The sequence below is a fragment of the Aethalodelphis obliquidens genome, unplaced genomic scaffold (assembly GCF_003676395.1).
Source record: "Aethalodelphis obliquidens isolate GAN/ISIS:26980383/991018 unplaced genomic scaffold, ASM367639v1 scaffold5, whole genome shotgun sequence".
Taxonomy (NCBI): domain Eukaryota; kingdom Metazoa; phylum Chordata; class Mammalia; order Artiodactyla; family Delphinidae; genus Aethalodelphis; species Aethalodelphis obliquidens.
The window spans coordinates 69,865,107-69,883,118 of record NW_020837949.1 but is presented as its reverse complement, the minus strand read 5'-3'; positions in this window follow the sequence as shown (position 1 = coordinate 69,883,118).

Genomic DNA, 18,012 nt, shown 5'->3' with positions numbered 1-18,012 from the left:
TTTCTGAGTCTAGGTCAATCTGGTTCTGATTTTGATTAGTGCACAGATTTTTTATTTCTCTGTTGGTGGAAGCGATGTTGGGAAGCTGATTTTTTTGTGGTCTGACCTTCTGATTCTCTCTCAAGCAGCCATTTGCTTTTTTTGTTCGCACATCTTGAGGATTCTTAAGAAAACGTACTGGCATTTCAGACATAGGTTTAGTCTGGCCAATAGCAGGTCTCGCCTTGGGATTAAGAAGTTCACGTTGCAGGCTACACCAGTAATTGTGTGTCTCCTGCCACAGGTAGAATCCTCCATGTTGTTTGTCTTATTTGCACAGCACAGAAAGCTAAAAAAGACACTAAAGAAAAAAAGTTTTTGTGCCTGCTTGAAAGATGGTGGCTCCTTGCAATCCTTTGTGTTTCTGACCTCCCTCCTTCCAAAGCTGCCACAACAAATCGGTGAGTTTTTTTCTTTATTTTTGATTCACGGATAAAGTTGTAAAAGTAAGCCTGCTACTTGTGTGTGTGTGTGTGTGTGTGTGTGTGTGTAAGTGTGGGGGGAACCTTTTCTGTCTTTGTAGAAGAGAAGTAATTAGCCTTTTACAAATGGTCTCTATATAATTGTAATACTATATACACCGGTGGCATTCATCCACTTTATTGTCTCAAGTTCTGGGAATTGAGTGAGCACAACAATTGATCATTTATATGCGCTACTGAGGATATCTAATTCAGATATACAGATTAACCATCAAATAGAGAGTTCATACAAAAATTTAAGGAAAATTGAAATTAGTTTTATGTGGTTTTAGAGTAAGAGTGGTTGAAATTAAGCATTTTTCTTGGTTTTTATAACAGTTTTATAAATGGGTCTGTATGTATGGTGGAATGGGACTGCAGGTTGAATGGAAAAGATTACTTCTGGTTTGTTATGAGCTTCATGACTTTCTGTGCAACCTGAAGGGTGCTGAGTAGCCTGAGTTTTCTTTCTTATTTCTTTAAAAACAAAACTCCATGATGAGCCAGGTAAAAATATGAAAAAGAGCTCTGTGTTAAAAACAAACAAAACAAAATACACACGCATATATACTGAAGTAACAAGAAATCCATCAGTCACCTCCTCTAGAGTCCTCTCAGCTTGCTCAAAGTTGGATGAAATTCTTTTATCACATGAGTATGAAGTATTTTCTAAATGTATTTGTTGATAGACTTACATGCCTTTGCCTATCTCCATAGATAACAAGTTAATTATAAAGTCTCTTAAAGTTAATGGAGCTCTTGCTTTGATTGCATAAATAAACTAATCCAGACTTAAATAAATTGAAAATGAAAGAACAAAATAATTTTCAGAGAGAAAGCAAAGAAGTCCAATGGGCAAGTTTGCTAGCACTTTAATGAAACTCAAATACTTGTTGAAGGAGGTGAGTGAAACAAGTTAGCCGTTCTTTAAATTAATGGCCTTGATTGCCTAGGATACAACATAAGAAACAAAAGTATACATATGTTGTATGTGTATAACAAGAAGAAATAAGAAAAATGGTAGTCCTTGTTTTAATAATTAGGTATGTAAATGTAGAAAAATATGAGATAATATTACTAAACACGGGGAATACTTGGACAAATTAGTTTTAATAATTTTGGTTTAAAATGACTATGTTTTTGCTCTGGTGTGAAAAGTAACATTATTCTAAAGTTTCTAACTTATACAAAATTTGGATGAGTTTTCCAATGGAAAGCATAATTTGGATGCTATCAGCTTCCTACATTGATGTAATTTATGTTTGTCTCCACAAAATATTTAAGATTATGAAAACTATAAAAACTGTGTTTGACTGAAGTAGCAGTTTTAAACTGGGGGTGAGTTACCCCTCATGGACCATTTGGGAATATCTGGACATTTTTGACTGTCAGGGCTGGAGAAATTACTGTTAGCATCTTAATGAGTAGGGCCAGGGATATGCTGCTAAAAATCCTATATATGGCACCCCACAGCAAAGAATTATCTGGTCCAAATTGTCAATAGCACTGAGGTTGCAAAACCCTGAACTAAATGTAATTATTATAGAAAAAGGATATGTTCCTCTGATGCTACAGATCATAAGACAATGCCATGTAGATAGTTATTGCATTTACAATGCCTGTGTAAAAAAAACTGTCATATTGCTTTTGAAATTCATGTATGTTGTTAACATGTATCAATAACTCATCCTTTTTCTTGTTAATACTATTCCATAATATGGACATACTATAATTATTTTATCCACTCACCAGTTAAAGGACATTTAGTTATTTTAAGATTTTTGGTAATTATGAATAAAGCTGCTATAAGCATTGTTGTATAATAAAGAATTGGGTTCCTGGGAGGTATACTCTAAGTCCATGGAGTTTTGTGAGCATTAGGATTGTCTTTGCTATTCATGAGCTCCTTCAATCATTTGAGTTTATGCTAAGGAGATGAGTTGACTTAGGATGGGGTTTGTCACCAGAAAGATCAACCATGTGATTAGAGGTTTGGGGCTTTGAGCCAGCTGACCTCTGGGGAGAGGAGGAGGACTGGAGATTGAATTCAGTCAATGGCCAGTGATTTCAATCATATCTCTCTGTGATGACCTCAATAAGAACTCTGGACATCAAAGTTCAGTAGAGCATCCTGGTTGGAGAGCACATTGCTGTGCCAGTAAGTGTGACCACCCACCCTGATTCCATGGGAAGGGAAGAGAGCGTGGAAGCTCCATATTGTGGGACCTCCCAGACCTCACTCTTTGTGTCTTCTCACTTGACTGGTCCTAATTTTTATCCTTTATAGTAAAGCTGTAATCATAATTTGTTGCTTTTCTGAACTCTGTGAACTGTTCTAGTGAATTATCAAACCTGAGGGAATTGTGGTAACCCCTGGATTTGTAGCCAATTAATCAAAAGTACCAGTGGCCTGGGCACCCCCAAGTGTGGCTGGCATCAGGAGTAAGGGCAGTCGGGTTGGAGACTGTGCCTTTAAACCTGTGGAATGTGATGTTAACTGCTAGTGGTTAGCACCAAAATTGTACTGCAGTACACCAGCTGGTGTCAGAATAAGTACTCAGTACAAGTCTACGTGTAGACGTATGCTTTCATTCTCTTGGGTAGATTCCCAGGAGAGGGATTGCTAGGCTATATGATAAGTATATATTTAATTTTATTAGAAACTGCCAAACTATTTTCTAAAGTAGTTGTAGCATTTTGCGCTTCCATTAGCAGTTTATAAGAGTTTCAGTTTCTCTGTATTTTTGTCAGCATTTGGTATTATAAGGCTTTTATTTATTTATTTTTTAAGTGTGGTCATTCTAATATGTGTATGGTTGTCTCTTTTTGTGACTTAAATATGTATTTTCCTGATGACTAATATTTGGTGCATCTTTTCATATGCTTATTTGCCATCCTATCTCTTTGGTGAACTGTGTGTTCAAATCTTCTGCTCATTTCTTTTTAATAGGGTTGTTTGGTTTCTTATTAATAAGTCCTAAGAATTCTTTTATATTCTGGAAACGTGTCCTTTAACAGATGTGTGTTGTGCAAAGGTTTTCTCCCAGTCTGTGCCTTATCTTTTAATTTCCTTAACAGTGTCTTTCAGCTCACATGATTTTAAAATTTTGATGCAGTGCAGTTTATCAAATTTTCCTTTTTGTTTCTTCTGTCTTGTCTAAGAAAGCTTTCCTTACTTAATTCAATACCACAAAGATGTTCTCTTGTGTTTTCTTTCAGAAGTTTTATAGTTTTAGGTTTTACATTTAGGTCTTTGGTACATCTCAAATTAAGTTTTATATATGGTGTGAGGTATGAATTGAAGTTTTTTTGCATATCAGTGACCAATTATTCCTTCATCATTGTTGCAGAGACCATCCTGTCCCCCATTGAATTACCTTGGCACCTTTGTTGAATATAAATTGACCATACATGTGTGGTTCTATTTCTAGATTTCTGTTCCAAGGAGCTATGTATATCTGTTTTATGTCAATACTGAATAGCTTTATAGTAAGTCTTGAAATTAAGTTGTATGAGTCCTTAAACTTGGTTTTAGTTTTCAAAATAGTTTTAGTTGTTTGGACTGCTTTGCTTCTCTGTACAAATTTTAGAATCAGCTTGTCTGTAAAACAAAACGAACAAAACCAAAAAACCCTCTTAGGGTTTTGATAGGGATTGTATTTAATCACTAGCTCAATTTGGTAGGAATTGACATCTTAATATTGAATCTTTTAGTCCATGAATTGGTATGACTTATAAGTGTTTTCTAGTTTCATAGAACAAGTTTTTTACATTTTTTAGATTTAACAGTGTTTCGTTTTTTATGTTATTGCAAATGGTACAATAATTTAACTTCCCATTGTTCATTACTAGTATAGAGAAATACAGTGTTTTATATCGACCTTATATTCTGTGACCTTGCTAAACTTGCTTAAAGATTCTTTGAGATTTTGGGGAAAGGGAGAAAATGAAGGCCATTTTAAATCTTCATTTCCAATGTGTATGCCCCCTTTCCCCATCTCCCTCCCTCACCCCCTCACTTCTGCTTTACTTCACTAAGAATTCCAGTATAACACTGAATAGGAATGATGAGAGTGGATATCCCTTCCTTGTTCTCTCACCATTAAGTTTGGCGTGAGCTGTAGGCTTTTTGTAAATACCCTTAACCAGACTCAGGAGATTCCTTTTATTCCTATTTGCTAACAGTTTTGATCACAAATGGATGTTGAAGGGTTTCAAATGCTTTGTCTGCCTCATTTTCAGTGATCATGTGGTTATTCTTCTTTAGTCTGTTGATATGGTGAATTGCATTGATGATTTTCCAATGTTGAATACTCCTTGTCTTCCTGAGATTAATCCCAATTGCTCATAATTTATTATCCTTTTTATAAATTGTTGGATTTGAACCACTATTATTACATTTGTTTTTATGCCTGTGATCATGAAGGGTGTTAGTCATTAGTCTTCTTGTAATGTCTGGTTTTGGTAACTGGGTAATTGTTTCATAAAATGAGTTGGGAGGTATTCTCTCTTTTTCTATATTCTGAAAGAATGTATATAAAATTGGTATTATTTCTTCCTAATTGTTAGAGTTCACCTGTGAGGCCAGAAGGGCCTAGAGTTTTGTGGGATTTTTTTTTTTTTTTTGGTGGAAAATATTAAACTAAGAATTCACTGTCTTTCATAGAAGAATTATTCAGGTTATTTGTTTCCTTTTGAGAAAACTTTGGTGGTTGATATCTTTCAAGGAATTTGTCCATTTCATTTAAGTCAGGGTTTCTCAACCAAAGTGATGTTTGGGCAGGATGATTCTTTGTCGTGGGAGGGTGTCCTGTGCATGATGGGATGTTTAGCAGCATCCCAGGCCTCTACTCACTAGATGCCAGGAGCAAGTCCCCCACTTGTGTCTTCACATATTTTTGCCAAGTGTCTGCTCTTGGTTGGGAACCACAGACTTATGATAACAAGTTCATTGGCATAAAGTTTCTCATAGTATTCCCCTCTGATCTTTTAATGTATTGTAAGATCTGTGGGATCTCTTTTTTATTTATAATATTGATAATATGTATCTTTTCCTTCTCTCCATCCTCTTCCTGCTCTACCTCCTCTCTCTTTCTTTCATCAGATTGGCTAGAGAGTTTAATTAATTTTATTAATCTTTGCAAAGAACTACTTTTGGTTTCATTGCCTTTCTGCTTTTAGTTTTATTTCTGCCCTTTACTATTTCTGTTCTTCTGCTTGATTTAGGTTGAATTTGCTGTTCTTTTTCTAGTTCTTTAAGGTTTAAGCTTAGATTATTAATTTGAAAACTTCATTTCATAATATGTTCATTTAATACTATAAATTTCCCTCTAAGTATGATTTAGTTACATCCCATAAATTTGGATTTGTTTTTTATTCTTTTCCATGCAATTAAAAAGATATTTCATTTCTGTTTGACTCCTTCTTTGACCCATGGGTTATTTAGAAGTGTGTTTAATTTCTAAACATTTTGGGATTTTTCCATATATCTGCTATTAATTTCTAGTTTATTTGTGTTTTGGTTAGAGAACATACTTTATATACTTGCCATTCTTTTAACTTTGTTGAGGTTTGTTTTGTGGCCCAGAATATGATCTTGGTGAATCTTTCGTGTGCACTTGAAAAGAATGTATATTCTGTTGTAATTGGGTGGAGTGTTCAGTGATTGTTGGTTAGGTCAAGTTGTTTGGTTGTAGTGTTCAGGCCTATATCTTTACCTCTTTTTTCCTGCTTTATCTTTCAGTTACTGAAAGAGGAGTGTTGGTATTGAAGTCGCCGATTGCAGTTGTGATTCTATGTTTCCTTTTGGTTCTCTCAGGTTTTGCTTCATGTTTTTGAGGCTTTGTTCATACATATTTAAGATTTTTATGTCTACATAATGAATTGACCCATTTATCATTGCTTAATGTTCCTCTTTATCCCTGCTAATGTCTTTTGTTCTGATGTCTACTTTGTCTAATATTAATAAAGGCCTTTAAAAAATACTTCAGGCTAGATTTAGCCTATGAGCTAAATCCTTAATCCTTGTTGACCCCTGTGTTAGAAAGTTTCTTGTTGATAAGACATAGTTGACTGTTTTTGTTGTTATTGTTGGTTTTTTATGTATTTTTATCTTTGCCTTTTAATTTGAGTATTTAAACCATTTTTATTTGCTTTAATTATTAAATGGTTGAATTTATCATCTTGCTGGTTGTTTTTATTTTTTCACGTTTGTTCTTTATTCCCTCTTTCCTCTTCTTTTGCATTATTTTTTATGAATCCATTTTATATTCTATTGTGGCTTTTAGCTTTATCTCTTAAAAATATTAATGGTTTCTCTAAGGTTTAAAATGGATAACTGTAACTTATCATAGCTGTAGCTGCCTTAAAATAATATTAAACTGCTTTATGTGTGGTGTAAAAATTATACAACAGTATATTTTGAATTCCTCCTGCCTTTACTGTTGTTGTACATTTTGTTTTTAGCTATATTATAAGCCCTACAGTAAACTGTTAATTATTTTATGTTAGTCAAATATCTCTTAAAGTAATTAAAAAGAAGAAAAAGTATATTTATGTTCATTTTTACCATTTATGGTACTTTTCATTTCTTTGTGCAAAGCCAAGTTTCCATTTGGTCATAATACTCCTGCCTGAAAATTTTTAATTAACATTGCTGTGGTACACATCTACTGTCATTGAGTTGTCTACAAAAGTCTTTATTTCACCTTAATTTTTGAACAATATTTTCACTGTGCATAGAATTCTGGGTTGACTATGCTTTTTTTCACCCAGTATTTTAAATATGCTACTCTGTGACTGTTGAAAGATCAGTGGTTGCCAGGAGTTTGGGAGGAGGCAAAAGAGGGATAAATAGGTGAAGTAGAGGGGATTTTAGGGTAGGGAAACTATTTTTTATAAATCAAATGGTGATACACGTCATTAGGCATGTGTCAGAACCCACAGAACAACAATTAAGAGTAAACCTTAGGGCTTCCCTGGTGGCGCAATGGTTGAGAGTCCGCCTGCCGATGCAGGGCACACAGCTTTGTGCCCCGGTCCGGGAAGATCCCACGTGCCGCGGAGCGGCTGGGCCCGTGAGCCATGGCCGCTGAGCCTGCGTGTCCAGAGCCTGTGCTCTGTAACGGGAGAGGCCACAACAGCGAGAGGCCCGCGTACCACAAAAAAAAAAAAAAAAAGAGTAAACCTTAGTGTAAACCATGAACTATAGTTAATGTAGTCCATCATTTACATTGTTATAATTGTACATTACATAATTATTTTAACTACATTAATTATTATATTACAATAAGCAATTGTAACAAATGTACAACACTAATGTAAGATGTTAATAATAGGGAAAACTGTGTGCAGAGTTGGAGGGTAAGCCTAGGGAGGGGCTGGGTATATGGAACTCTACGTACTGTCTCTCACTTCTGTAAATCTAAAACTACTAACAAAAATAAAGTCTATTAATAATTTTTTAAAATGTCACTGTTGTCGGTCTTGCATGTTTTGGGATGAGAAGTCTGATGTAATTCTTTTTGTTGTTTCTTTACATACATTGCATCCTTTTAAAAAATGCTAACTGCCTTCAGGATTATTTTCTTTATCTTTGCTTTACAGCAGTTTGGCTATGATGTGTCTAGATTTGTATGTGGACGTGCATGTGTCTATGTGCATAACACATTTCTGGGATTTGTTTCCATTCCTTGGTCTCTGTGTTCAGTCCAGGAGAGAGGATTTGATTGATTCATCCAGTCAGCATCCAGTCGAGGGCATTCCTGTTGGGTGGAGATTTCAGGACAGCCCACCTCAGAAGTTAGCCTTGGGTCAGGAGCCGTTCTTTGTCCAGTCATCTTTGCAGGGCTTTGTAGTATAGAGCATGAATACCTATAGCTGATTGTCTCAGCAGGCATCAGAGGCAAGGAGATTTCTGATAGATGTCATAGGCATGGCCAGCCAGCATCCCAAGCATGGCAAACTCCTGTCCAATACAGGTTACCAGGGAGGGCAAAGTAGGAAAAGTAAAATCATTTTTTGGGAGAGGGAAATAAGATAATTTTCATACTCCTGTCCTAAATCCCAGAAATATTGTAGAGAAGCTCATCCATCCTCTGGGTGTCCATATCTTCATAGGAGACAGTTACTTACATTTTACCTAGAATTTATATGAGGTAGAATTAGGATAGAGTTACCTCTGAGCAGGCAGAGGATGGTTTAAGTGATACATACGATCATGTAGTTAGTAACATACCGAAGATTAGACACCAGGTCTGGGTTCCTATTACAATAGCATCATACATCCCACCAAAGCTATGCTTGTCTGAAGTCAGTACATAGAAAACAGCTTTTAAGGAATTCACTAATTAATCCCCTCTGCTGAAGGGTAATTGAGGGGAAAGATACTCCTTTATTAACTGTAGTGAGACCTTGTTCCTTCCTGCCTACTGTTCCTACTTGTACTTGCCTTGTGATATTTCACAGAGTGAGGCAGTATGCAGTGAGGGAAAACAGAGAGAAAGGACGTTGGGATAAGATTCTCAGTAATAGTTCTATAACCCACTGACTCTGTAACCCTGGTCACTGACAAAATCGTTCTGGGGCTGGGGCCAGCTTGAGCCCCAGCTGTGCTCATTCTCGAATCAGATGCTTTCAGGCATGTGTAATTGACTTAAGGAGAGTCCTTAAGAACCTCCTGGAAGATAATGTGTCCCAAGTGAAGAGGGAGGCTGGATTAGAAGCTTGGTCAAATAACATTGCCCATTGCCCATTGATCAGAAAGGGCATCTCAAAGACGGGACTTTCCAAATCTCTGCAAAACCTTGGAGTCACAGACAATTATCTGGGACTCATGTAACTGACAGCATAGCTCAGAAATGGCACTGAGATGAATTCCCCTCACTTCAGCAGGACCACTTTGTTGCACTGGGGGCTTTAAAGATCAAAGCACTTCTCGGGCACCTGTGAACCACTGGCAAGCACAGCCCTGATGGACGCAAGGCCCAGCAGAGCTCTGGGCCCTGGCTCTTCCTGTGTGCATTCCTTTAGGAGTTATTTTCCTATTAGCCTGAATCATTTGTTTTCCTTTCGAGACTTTTCACCTGTTAGGAACTAGGTTTTCTAGATGATGTCCACACATTCTTTTGCAGAGCCATTTCTATTTCTTGAATTATTGCTGAGCTTACAGATTACTTGGGGGGATTTCTTATGTGGATAGAACAGCATCAAATAATAAATAGTAAAGAAATGAATGATTCTGTTCTCCTTCATTCCATCTGCAGCTGGTACTTAGAGCCACCCTGTCATGCTGGTGCGTGAAGGGTACAATGATACAGCCTTTAACTTACGGAGTCATTTATTTCTGTTGAGTTGTCATGGAAATAAGTTTACCGTGAAGCAGTTCACAAACTATTAAAAAAATAACTAGCTATTTTTACATTACATCCTCTTACTGTGTACTTCAGAGTGGCCCTTCAGAGTTGATTCACAAGACTGCTCTTTATCGATAGCTATGGCTTACGTTTTCCTGAAGAAGAAGAATCATCCTAACTAACATTTAGTGAGTGCTTGACATTTGAAGTGCTTTACATATTTTGCCTTGTGTAATTCTTGAAAAATCTCCACGAGGTAAGTATTATTAGTGTTATTATTATTATCCCCATTCTGTATAGCTGCAGAGACTCAGTTACAGGGACAAGGCACGTACTCTGTGCAAGGTCATACATTTAAGACTTGGTTAAACCAAGAATTCCAAGTTGCTCTTAATCACTATTCCGTCTTGCTTCTGAGTAGTGAGGTGAATGCCACTGGGTGGAAAGTTAAGCTTGAAAACAGGACTGGATCATGAATCACAGTGGGGACAAATGGCCAGGACGAGAAAACCCATGGCCCATGAGGTCTGAGCATATGAGGTTGACTGGTTCATGGATCTGGGAGGCCAAGTGAATATCTGATATTTGAAGAGAATATCTTCTAGAAACCTGGGCTGCCCACGGGAAATGTAACACATCGTTAATGCTGCATATCAATTAGTGGGCCTATTTCTGTGAAGTGACAGTCATGGTTGCAGACCATTTCCTTTGAATTACCAATTCTTGCTCCCCTCCAATGATTTGAAAGGAAATAAAACTGTTGTTCTGCACCCATAGGATTATATATTCAGAATGCCAGTTTCAAGAAGAAATAACATATCCAAAGTTGTTTTATGTCGGTGTTGCTTTTAATCTCAAAGCAGAAGGCCTACATAAGTTTGTCCTGGGACTCAGACTTACGTAAAGGACTGGGAACAGGCTGGCCAGGGCTCCCTTGGCATGAAGGACTGAGAAGCCTTCTGAGACGGAAGAAAGTTCTTAGAACCTCTTCTAAGGGTAAAGGGTTCAAGGGAAAAGTAGGATGTCTATCTTTCATTTAGATGGCCCTCAAGTCCTATTTCTACTTTGAGTCTGAATGTAAAGGCTATAATGAAAGACCAGGTCAAAAATTAATCAAGCCATGATCCTGAGGGCATGAAATGTCAGGAACTTGGGTGTCAGCACCAAGAGGCAACCTCTCAGTGTGGAGCTCATTGGTTTGCAATCTGGACACAGATGTGACCATGAGGGCCTCTGCAGCCATGGTGGTACCTTCTACAGACATTAATTAGCAGCTGAGTGGGCAAGGAAGAAAAGGCTGAGTGCTGGAGGGTAGCCAGGAAGACCAGGCCAAGGGACACATGAGATGCCTCCTAGAACAATTTGAGGGAAAATTGAAGCATGTGCAGCTCCCCCAGCAAGGGTGAATGGAGCCAGAGAGCCAATCACTAGTGGCTATATTGCAACCCAGTGTTTACTTGCAGGCTGTGCTGGCAAAGCTCTTTGGGAATAGAGCTGTGTGGCTGTTCTCTAGAAGTGTTGCGCTTTGGGTCTCCTACTTACAATTCATGAATCATCAGGGGCCTGTGAGAGATGCTTTGGACCACGACAGACCAGTCAGTGCTCTTGTGATGTAAGCTTGAAACTTTCTAAAGTCTCTCTAATAAAAAGTTCAGGCTTAAGAATAAATAATCCTCAGACTATTGGAATATTATAACAAAGGGACAGTTATACTGTTCAGCTAGTACTTGAAGAGACATGTAAAAGACACATCTTTAAGTTCATACACAGTGCTGAACAGTCAAGCACTTGAGATTGCTGGTGAACAAAGCCTACTACTCTCTTGTAAAATCTTTCAGCAACAGGTGTTATTTCTTTCTCTCTTCAGGACATCAAAGGGTCAAAGAAGCATGAAATTTTCCTTAATGCAGCTTAGCTGCTTATCATATACAGAGAAATGAAGTTGTGATGGAATTGTGAACAAATGCCCTTTGACACCTGTTTTTGCCATCTTGGTTGGTTTTTCTTCGCACAGCATTTTACACCTCCTAAATTTGTGACTGACCCCCTTCCTCCCAGCTGTTCAGGCCTAAAGAGGGCACACACATTCATTCAGGGTTATTGGAGCTTAACACAGGGCAGGGGTTGAACCAAGAACATTGGCTCCATCATATGCAGGTCTTGTGACCCAGCTCTCCCACTGCCTTGTCCCACTATTCGTGGGTAACTTTAGACTTAGGGTATGATATGGAGTCTGTAAAGTTCAAAAACTGTCAGAAAGTCTATGCCATTCAAACAGGCTTTCTAGGGGATTAAAGGGACTTTGGGTCACAGAGTGGCCCATGGAGGAGCTTTGTGATACGAAAAGTGATTTTAGGTAAAGTAGGCCCTGTGGCATTCTCACCATATTCTTGAGTCAAGCTGCCATTTTGTTGTGGTTTTGGAGGAATATGGGCAGATCCTGGAAGCCAACAGCAGAGACACACACACCAAATTAAGAGTCTGGAAATTTGAAATGTTTGAGTTCGATCCTGCGCTTTCACACAATGCCAAGGACATGCGAATGGATGGAGGTGGTTCTTTTTCTTCTGGGCCACAGACAATGTGAATCTAATCCCAATCCTCGTGGCTGCTATTGTCCAAAGGTACCTGTAGAGTTGAGTGGACAGAATGATATGAATTAGAAAATCTCATCGGGGGAATGGCACAATATCTTTATCAACAGGGCCAGTGTTTCCCTAGATCTGTTTGCTTCTGGAGCCATCACTATAAACCCACTGTTTGTTAGTTCTGTAACTTCCCCAGGACCATGAGGGATGCTGGCAGTAATATGGTACATTAAATAGGCCATAAATTTATCTCCAGGACTGAAATAATAATATTTGAGTACAAAGGCAATGGCTTCTGGCTGCCCTGTAAATCAAAAACATTGTCCCCGGGAGGGCTGGTGGTAGCGGCTCGGGGAGGTGCTCGCTCTCTCGGTCTCGCTCTCTCGCTCGCTTCCCCCGGCTCCCTTCGGTGCCCCCCCCCCCCCCCCCCCCCCCCCTCGCCTGCGTGCCGGAGTGTGTGCAAGGGAGGGGGAGGGCGTCGGGGGGGTGGGGGGAGGCCTTCCAGTCCCCGGGAGATCCGCGGAAGGAGGCGGAGGCTGCGAGGGGCTCCGTGAAGCCATGGACGTCGAGAGGCTGCAGGAGGCGCTGAAAGATTTTGAGAAGAGGGGGAAAAAGGAAGTTTGTCCGGTCCTGGATCAGTTTCTTTGTCATGTAGCCAAGACTGGAGAAACAATGAATAATTTGAGTTTAAGACAGTCTCAAGGACTTCACTGGTGGCACAGTGGTTAAGAATTCACCTGCCAGTGCAGGGAACACGGGTTCGATCCCTGGTCCGGGAAGATCCCACATGCTGCGGAGCAAGTAAGCCCACAAGCCGAAACTACTGAGCCCGCGTGCCTAGAGCCCGTGCTCCGCAACAAGAGAAGCCACCACAATGAGAAGCCTGCGCACCGCAAGGAAGAGTAGCCCCCGCTCGCCGCTACTAGAGAAGCCCGCGCACAGCAACAAAGACCCAACACAGCCAAAAATAAAATTAAATTTAAAAAAAATTCTCATTCTAAAAAGAAAAAGACAGTCTCAAGCAGCAAGTTGTTTAAAAAGGATGGTCTAGACATTATAGCAAAGGATAGTCTTTGTTATCATGGGTGGGTTGAATTGTTATTTCTGGCATGTATCTGTCTTTTTATTCACATTCCAAAGACAGGTAGGCATATTTATCAGTAAAGGAAACTTCAAATACAAAAAAAAACAAAAAAAAAAAAAACAAAAAAAAACAAAAACATTGTCCCCAAAAGAACAGAATAAATCCACAAATAATACAAAATACATAAGAGAATTCAACTTATGATAAACAGGGCATCTCACACCAGTGGGGCAAAGAAGGCAATTTAATAATGGGTGTTGTGGGACTTCCCTGGTGGTGCAGTGGTTAAGAATCTGCCTGCCAATGCAGGGGACATGGGTTCGAGCCCTGGTCCGGGAAGATCCCACATGCCGCGGAGCAACTAAGCCCGTGCGCCACAACTACTGAGCCTGCGCTCTAGAGCCCACGAGCCACAACTACTGAAGCCCACGTGCCTAGAGCCCATGCTCTGCAACAAGAGAAGCCACCGCAATGTGAAGCCTGCACACCACAACGAAGAGTAGCCCCTCTTCACCAGAACTAGAGAAAGCCCGCTCGCAGCAGTGAAGATCCTATGCAGCCACAAATAAATAAGTAAATAAATTTTAAAAAATAATGGGTGTTGTGAAAATAGCTTGTTCATAGCTCACCTGTATATCATGATATACTTAAAATTCATTAAAAGTACCATATTTAAAAAGAAAGCTTAGGGCTTCCCTGGTGGCGCAGTGGTTGAGTCCGCCTGCCGATGCAGGGGACGCGGGTTCATGCCCCGGTCGGGGAAGATCCCACATGCCGCGGAGCGGCTGGGCCCGTGAGCCATGGCCGCTGGGCCTGCGCGTCCGGAGCCTGTGCTCCGCAACGGGAGAGGCCACAACAGTGAAAAGCCCTCACACCGCAAAAAAAAAAAAACAACCAAAAAACAAACCTTAAAAGCACTAAGAAAATATTGGGAGAATTTCTTTGTATCCTTGAAGTGAGGAAGGTCTTTCTTGTGATGACTCAAAATCCAAAAGCTGTAAAGGGAAAGATTAACTCAAGTACATAAAGTAAAAATAAGTTTTCATGGCAAATTATACTATAACCATATCAAAAATCAAATGATAAACTGGAAAGAAAATTGTAACAACCAAAGGCTAAATTCCCAGAACATAAGATCTTTCAAAAATGAATTTGAAAAAGATTTATTCTACACATAAAGGCAGCACATTCTGCATCTGACTTTTACTTAAGTGGTAGCTTCTTCATACTTTTTCACCTCTGTATTTCATTGTTTGGGGAATATGTAATTCTTTACCCAGTCCCCTATTAATGGACATATGGGTTTGATTTCTACTCTTTTGCTTTAAATCATTTTTTAAGAAAAAGAATTGTAATGTTCAAGAGCTTAGACTGTGAAGCCAGATTGCCTGTGGGTTCCGATTTTGGCTATTATCAATTTCAAGATGCTTGACCTTGACTTGGACCTCTCTGTTTCGTCATCTGTGTAATGGGTTTGACGATAATAGTATCAACAAGATGAGACTTTTGTGAGGATTCAATGTGATAATATCTAGGTAAAGGGCTTAGAATCGTACCTGGCCCATGATAATTGCTATGGGAGTCTTAGTTATTATTACTGCCACTATGTGCCAAACAATATACATTTTACTGGCTTTAAATAAACAACATATGATTTCATAATGTTTAGGACTCTCAGTAAAAGAGAACGGGGAGATGCTGTTTTCTAAGGGCAAAAAGTGGGATCCAGCAATGAGGAAATAACTCTCTTACTTGCTGCTTCTTGCTTTTTAGTGAAGAGCTGCTTAGAAAGGCAGCATGACAGGCAGGAGGCCTGGATGTCAGTAAATGTGGAGAGCAGCTCTGGAATCTGCACTTGAATAAGCGTCAGACAAGAATTTGAGAAAGTACTGCTAACCGTCCCCTGGCTGTGTATTTGAATTGTAAGCATAGTGACTTATTGGTCAGGTTCAAGTTTCTTAAAAGTTAAGCCAGTGTTTAACTATAACAAACATCCTAAACCAGTCCAGAAGAGAAAATGCTGAGTTTATTGAGGCAGTATCCTTTTGTAACTGCCTTCAGATATGCTGCTTGTTAGTGTTTTGTATTCTAATTTATATTGCAAGTCCTTGAGGTCCATGAATTTGATTTCCAGTTTCTTCAATGTCCTCCAAGTCCAGGACATATTCTATTCGGTCATTCTTATTAATATTTTCATACTGTTCAAAGCTGCTAAAGAAAGAAGGAAGTTCTAATGCTGCTTCAAGATTTCTTGCCACCCTGTAAGAGCAAAACTTGGTGGCGTGCAAGAAAGACCACAGGCTTCATATTCAGTCAAATCTCAGCTCATCAATTACTAAGGTGAGAAATGTTGGGAAAGTTACTAAACTTTCCTGAAAATCAGTTGGCTCATTTATAACGTCGGGATGATAATACTTAATGCCTACAGTTAATCCAATGAGATCATATTTGTAAAGAGTATGCCACACAGCAGGTGCTCAGTGAATAGTAGGTATTATTTGATTAAAGCTGATTTTTCCAGGTGATTCTATTCTGGTTGTCTGATGCCCCCTCCTGGACAGTCCAGAACTTAGATTAAGCAAGGGTCAGCTCACTTGCTTCAAGTTAAAAGTCATGTGGTTTCCAGAGGCAGTGTTTCAGAAAGAGTCTGAAATCAAAGCCAGATAGCCAGTCCAACTAAGAAGACAATCCAGGAGAAAGGCACTGGGGTGGGAACAAGAGAAACCAGATAAGGGTGGAAGGCAGAGCCCAGAGTTTTCTGAATAGTAATATTAAATATGATAACTACTTTCTGCAGGTATTTACATGTCTAGAATTTACATACATAATCTCAGTTAATCTTCACCAAAATTCTATAGGACAGAGGAATAAATAAATCTTCAGGGAGTTGTAGGATGACTGCTAATGGGTATGGAGTTCCTTTTCAGGGTGATGAAAATGTTCTGGAATTAGACAGTGGTGATGGTTGCACAACTCTGTGAATATACTAAAATCACTGAATTGTATATTTTAAACGTGTGATTATATGTGCAAATTATATATTAGTAAAACTGATAATAAATGAAAATTCAAAAAATCTTATGCTGTAGGTATTATTTCTATTGAATAGATAAAGTAACTGCTCCTTCCCAAAGGCCAAATGAACTAGTGATGGAGCCAGAATTCAAAAGCAGTCTGTCAAATCCAAAGCCTGGACTCTTGACCAGAATGTTCTAATGCTATGAGGCTTTCCTGAGCTAGAGAGAGAACCTGAGGTAGCTTTTACAAGGCACTTGTGGTCTTAGACCTGCTAGGGAGGGAGCTATTTCTTAATGGTCAGGCCTGGCTTCTAAGATTATTCTGACATGACTCTGGTTCACCACTTCATTGAGGAGTCATCTCAGGATGCTGGAGTTATTCATTGGTTGCTAAGACTTTGGCGAGATGGACTGATGTGTGGGACATATAAAGTTCTGTTCCATGGCAGAGAACATTCACTGGGAAAAGCTGAGTCCAAATGCTCTGGAATTTTCGTGTGTTTCAGTATCACCTGATAATCTTGTTGAAAATACAGATATCCAGACCTCACCCCAGACACAGAGTCAAAAACTGAACATCGTTGCCTGGTGTTGTCAGCTGGGTGGGATAAGGGCAGAGAATCCGATGATAATTGACAGGTTCCTGCAAATAGGCGCTGCTAACTAAGAAGCTCCCGGGAAATTATTACATTTCTGGCCCTGGAGGTGCTCAGAGAGCTACTGTGTTCAAGAAGCTGACCCCTACCTGTTGTCTCAGGAGGAGACCAGGAGGCCTTGCTTCAAGTTGGAAACCACAGCAGTGGCCCAAGGAACGAAACTTTCATTTGGGGGCATCCAATACATGGTTTGACTATAGTGACAAAAATAATGTGTCTTCCTTTGAAAGCTAGTCAGATAATCAAGAGAAATATGAAATTTTAATTAGAATTCATCTCAAGTCTTTCCACCAGAGGAAAACATTATTTCATACTTTGATGAACACAATCCCAGATATGATATGACTCTGAGCCTATGTACATGTGGAGAGATTCCTATACAAGTTTACATAAATCGGTAATGCAATCCATACAGGATACCGTGTAAACTTGATATCAATATCTTCAAGATCCCCATGTTTTAGGGAGAAAATACATCATTTTAATGAAAAAAACCAACAACGAAGGTTTGATTTTCCACAGTTTCATAACAGTCACCATTATATAGGAAGCATAAAAACAATTCAAATCTTAAAGTACATATTCCAAATAAACAGATCCCCAAATTTTCATTGATATTTATGTCACTACCCTTTCTTCCCTTCTTTGTTGCAAAGCTAATAAAAAATAGATTAAGATAAACAGTTAAGGGCTTCCCTGGTGGTGCAGTGGTTGAGAGTCTGCCTGCCGTTGCAGGGGACATGGGTTCGTGCCCCGGTCGGGAAAAAAAAAAAGATATACAGTTAATATTTACCATAATTCTTTAGCAGTGCAG